General features: G+C 38.5%; 2 pseudogenes; one reads left to right on the top strand and one right to left on the bottom strand.

Annotated features, from left to right (window-relative positions):
- LOC110305857 overlaps positions 1–1,411 on the bottom strand; it is an 8,388-nt pseudogene extending 6,977 nt beyond the window's left edge.
- Positions 1,412–3,279: 1,868 nt separating this feature from the next.
- Positions 3,280–5,866, top strand: part of LOC110305848 — a 4,835-nt pseudogene continuing 2,248 nt past the window's right edge.

The raw sequence follows: 5,866 nt of genomic DNA, 5'->3' as shown, positions 1-5,866 counted from the left end.
GGGGGGAGTGTATTGGGGACTTTTTGTATAGCATTGGAAATGTAATTGAGGAAATTACCTAATTTAAAAAAAAAGAAATACGTATATCTATTCACACATATACACATGAAACAATTAATGAAAAAGAGGTCATGAGCCTGACAAATACAGAGGCAGATGCTTGTAGCCAAGCCTTGGACTTAGCTGGGGTCCCCAATAGAAGAATTAGAGAATGGCCTGAAGGAGCTGAAAGGGTTTGCAACCCCATAGGAAGAACAACAATTTCAACCAACCAGACCCTCCAGAGCTCCTAGTGACTAAACCATCAACCAAAGAGTACACATGGACGGACCTATGGCTCCAGCTGTATATGTAGCATAATATACAGCATCAATAGGAGGAGAAGCCCTTGGTCCTGTGTAGGGGAATGCCAGGGCAGTGAGGTGGGAGTGAGTGGGTAGAAAGGGGAGTATCCTCACACAAGCAGGGTGAGGGGGGATGAAAGAGGGGGGTTCCGGAGGGGAAACTGAGAAAAGATAACATTTGAAATGTAAATACATTAAATATCCAACTTGAAAAAAGAAAAAAGAGGTCATAAATTTGAAATAGAACAAGAATGGTCACATGGGAGAGTTTGGGGGATAGGAAGGGAAAATGTAATTGTGTAATAATCTCAAAAAGAAAAGAAAAATTAACGAGAAAAAGTGGAAGGTGGAGGGAAAGGAGCACATTTCTGCAATTAGGCAGATAGGTTTCTTGGTGACAGGTTAGCCTACTATCAGCAAGGCTTTTCAGGAGCATGCTGCATGAAGAATTAGCAACTGCTTTGCAAAGACTTGGTTTATTCTGATACCCCCACACCTCTCTCAGAAAAGAAAAGAGGACTTGTTATGATGGCAACTCTTAATATCTTAGGCACTTAACCAGCTCCCTACTGGGCCTAAAAGACCAAATCAAGTGCATTAAATACTTAAATCTCAACTCACTAAGTTTCATACTGTGACTTGGTGGATTTTCATGCTGGCTTGACAAAGTTCAGTAAATAGCTCCTAGAGTTAAATAGATATACAAAGCACATGGCTGTATTGTTATTATTCACAATTTAAAGTACCTAAGTACATCTTAAACAAAGACATTTATTTGTTGGCATTTCAAAATGGCTTGTTTAAGAAAGGTGTACTTATTATTCAAGGAGATCCATGGGGCTATAAACTTGGGAGAAAACTGTTTTAGTCAATGACAAAAGGAAATTAGCATATTATTGATAGATTCCATAGAATACTATTTTTCAGATAAAAGCTTTAGGACAAAGGATGGAAAACATAGAAAAGCATTAATTCTTACCTAATTTAATGTGCTCATTTTCACTTGTTCAAATTCTTCAATGTCAGCAAAAGAACTTACCTGGTACATATACTAGACTTACATACATAATTTGATAAGTTGAATTTGAAATTGATATAAATTACTTTGGTAAATAACCTCTTTTTCTCTTTTACTGACTTTCTTTCTTTCTGGAAGACTGTTCCTTGATAACAACACACTGCAGGAAATGCAAATTGGGTTAGTTCTAGGAGTATTGTTAGGGATTTCAGTGATATGTTAGAATCTATAGTGAATCCTATGGAAAACCTCATTTTAGCTAACAAAATTTTGAGTCCCTGAGGCTCTCTGAGATACATCAGGAATATCTGCATCTAAGCTATAACCATCGCCAGTCTTTCTGAGGACCTTCTGCAGGGATCATGCTTGCAGAACATGTACTAAATCCATGTTAGAAACTCAACTGGAAAGACATTAACAGAAAGCTTCAAAGGCACAGTCTATTATCCATATCATTGGTTAACAGCTAAGCAAATCATAATTCAATTCATTTGCCTCTGTGTCCATGGGGTCACTATAATTATCCTCATTACCATTGCTCCCTAACATTTTATTCTTCTATGTTTCTGGACAATAAAACTGTATTTCAGTGTTTGAGAATCCCAATGCCCTTATAATAAAAGATTATCAAATTGCATAGTAAGCATCCAGGCATCAATTTTTAGATATTTTCTTTTTCATTTTCCTATTTCTTTTTTTTTTTTTTTTTTGTGGTTTTTCGAGACAGGGTTTCTCTGTGTAGCTCTGGCTGTCCTGGAACTCACTTTGTAGACCAGGCTGGCCTCGAACTCAGAAATCCGCCTGCCTCTGCCTCCCGAGTGCTGGGATTAAAGGCGTGCGCCACCACACCCGGCTTCATTTTCCTATTTCTTGTGTGCCTTTAATAAACTCTGAATTTTAAATTTGCACTTAGAATAACAAAAGAAACTGCATTATCATTGTTGAAATTGTCTTAACATGAGACACACAGTTTCTTTCTATCTTGCTCTCTTTCTTTCTTTTTCTTTCTTTCTTTCTTTCTCTCTCTCTCTCCCTCTTTCTTTCTTCCTTCTTTTCTATACTCAAGAACCAGAATTTAAAGTGCACTTTAAATGCAGACCAAGAACCTATTGATACTGTCTTCTACTCAGTGATACATATAAAACAAGTACTACAAAGTTAAAATATGGCGACTATATAACACCCAACAACTTAGGTACTGCCATGGGAATGTTGTAGACCTACAATCTAGATAACAACATGGGGAAAACTCTTTATCAACAACCTAGATAACATCATGGTAAAAGTTCTATACTAACAATCATGATAGCACCATGGGAAAACTCTGCACCAATAAACTAGATAATACCATGGAGAAGCTCTGCCATTCATAACACATTGCATGAATTAGTGAAAATTTTGTACTTTCAGCAGTTCTGAAAAAATGCTTTGCAAAAAGATCTCATTTGAGAGACAACACAGTGTCTGATGTTGAAATTACAGTGGATATCAAAGTCTTGCCTGGTCCTTCATATTGACACCATCACCTTTCAATCAGATATAAAGATGTCCTACCTTTTTGCCTCAGAGTTAAGTATCATTGTTTGACTTCAAATAACATCTGAAGTGCACACAAAGATAAGACAGCTAATCAAGTAATTAGGATGAACAGAGTGGAAATGACACTTAGATGGTAAAATAAATTATATACTTTCAAAACTTTTTGGTTAGAAAGTAGTTTAAAAGTTTTTAATTCAACTCTCTAATTCTATGAAGAAATAGCCTGAATAAGAAAGCACATAAACAAACTTGGACTAATCAAGGGAGGTTGGTGAAGAACAAAATAATAGTGCTTTCAGTAAGAATTAGTCTAGATGTTGAACTGAAGAGATCCAGTGGCATCTCCATCAGTTAGTAGGTGTAATCACAGTACGTCAGATGGAATGCAGGTAAGCGTAGGTTCAGGTGCCCCATGACAATTACACACCTCAGCAGTAAAAAGGAGGTGCCTAGATAATCTTCCTAGAAAAAAAAGGAGACATGTTAGAATCCTTACAAATGAAGCTACCCTTCAGGACAGCCCTTTTGCTTCAAGACTCAGAGATAGACATTGAAATTTATATCTCGTTTCATTACTTCTATTTTAATTTGCTACATCTCTGTTTCTTTCCTGTCTTTGTATCCTGGGTACCTTCAATTACACATCAGCAATTTGGCAGCCTCATATTTCAACAACAATATCAAAGATGAATGTTTAACTTCTTATCCCCTGTTGTTTTCCATAAACAGCCTAGAGCTACTGCACCATAGAACAAATAATCACAGGTCTTACAGGTCACATAGGAAAAATCAACAGGGGGCCACCCAATCCACATAGGTGAGTTACTTACCAGTTTATCATTCCAGTCCACTAAATTAGATGTTGTTTGTTAAGCACAATAATTGACTAACATATAAAAACAGGAAAATTGCAGGAGTGAGAACATCATCAACATGTGAAAATGGACAACAAAGAAATGGCAAGAGCCAGAAATGCGGCAAATTTCACCCAGGCTATGGGCTTGTTTGCTGGAGGCTTTCCACAGAGATCTCTAGCCCAGCTGGGTGAGAGGGTCTCGACAAAGGGGAGAGTGTGAGCAGGAAGGGGGAGTTCACTGCTTCTGCTGCTGCAGTTGGCTCCACCTCTGTCTCTGCTGTGCCTCTCAGTTGCTCCTCATTGCCCTGTGCCTCCTAGTTGGCTGGGTTGGGCTGATGAGAGGCCAACTAGCCAGGGAGGAGAGAAAGGGGGTGGGGGAGCTTCAGGTGGCATTTCAGGAGAGTGGACCTCTTCTCAAGTGTTACAGCTCTTATGACAGAAGCGCTCAGATGACAGAATAGTTCTAGCACACCTTTGATTCTTCTGGATAGAATTCTTATATACAGTTTTGGGGTGGGTGAGGGTGTGACAGCAGGTACTTCTCATTGGCTTGGTCTGAGAGCTTGGGGAACCTTATTTGCATGTGGGAGGGCTTGGTGCTGCTCCTATGTGACTGATGGCCACAGACCTCTCTTTGGGGGAAACTGTGGGAGGGGTGTAGCTGCAACAGGAGCCATGGGCTCAAGGGGCATGGCCAAACACCTGTCATCCCTTGAAGGTGACAGTCACCTGCTGGGTCTCCAGGGTTTTAAGCCTGAGCTCAACCAAGGACCAGACTGCCTATGCACAGCTCATGGCCCCACAAGGGGCTACAAAAAGCACCTTCACATAACTCTAAGAAGTAATACCTTTAGTAAAATTAATTTAAATAATAAAAGACATTTGTGGGCTGGTGAGATGGCTCAGTGGGTAAGAGCACCCGACTGCTCTTCCGAAGGTCCAGAGTTCAAATCCCAGCAACCACATGGTGGCTCACAACCATCAGCAACGAGATCTGGCGCCCTCTTCTGAAATGTCTGAAGACAGCTACAGTGTACTTACATATAATAAACAAATAAATCTTTTTTAAAAAAATAAAATAAAAATAAAAGACATTTGTAATTTAGATTGGGATTTGGAGAACAAACAAGATTTTTAGGCAAAGTATTGACAATAGTCACTAGGCTGTTCTTTTCTATATGAGTATATACCACAAGAAAGTGAGAGAACAAAAGAGAGAGAGAGGCAATAGAAGAGACAGACAGAAGGATGTATGTGTGTTAGAGAGTGAACTACAACTAATATGCAAACCAAATATGAGTAGGGTACAGACTTTACTAGCCCATAAAATAAACTATGACATTATTTCTGTTTCATCAATTTTTTTTCTCTGATTTTCTTATTATTTCTTGCCATCTACTGAATTTGGGTTTGGTTTCTTCTTATTTTTTCCAAATTCTTAAAAGCATCATTAATTAAGTCATTTAGTTGCACTTATAATTATTCCTGTTTTATTTTCTTTACTGTCTGCATTTTCCTTTTTTCATTTTTAAAATTTTTATTGAAAACAGATTATTATTTTCTAATTAGTATACCCTGATTACAGTTTCCCTTCCTGGACTTCCTCCCCACTTTACCTCCCCTCCAGATCTACTCACTTTCTGATCTCATTAGAAAAGAGCTGGCTTCTAAGAGATAACAACCAAATGTAACAAACTAAAATATAATAAAATAAAGCAAAAACCATCAAATCAAAGCTAAACAAGGCAACTCAGCAGAAGGAAAAGATCCCAAAAGAAGGCTCAAAAATCAGATACTCACCTGTTAACACTCAAAGGAGTCCTATAAAAAACACTAAACTGAAAACTATAATATATACACAGAAGACCTGGCACAAGCATATGCATGCTCAGTTCTTACTGATTGAGTCTCTGGGAGTTCATATGAGCCTTATTCTGTCCTCTATCCACTCTGGCTCTTACACCCTTCCCACCTTTTCTTTCTATGGAGTTTTCTGAGCTCTGAGGGAAGAAATTTGATGAAGATAGCCTGTTCAGATCAGAGCTGTGTGTTCCAAGGTCTCTCTCTCTCTCTCTCTCTCTCTCTCTCTCTCTCTCTCTCTCTCTCTCT

Source organism: Mus caroli, chromosome 2, assembly GCF_900094665.2.
Source record: "Mus caroli chromosome 2, CAROLI_EIJ_v1.1, whole genome shotgun sequence".
In the NCBI taxonomy this organism is placed as follows: Eukaryota; Metazoa; Chordata; class Mammalia; order Rodentia; family Muridae; genus Mus; species Mus caroli.
The sequence above is the reverse complement of the archived record's forward strand: the minus strand, read 5'-3'. Positions and strand labels throughout refer to the sequence as shown.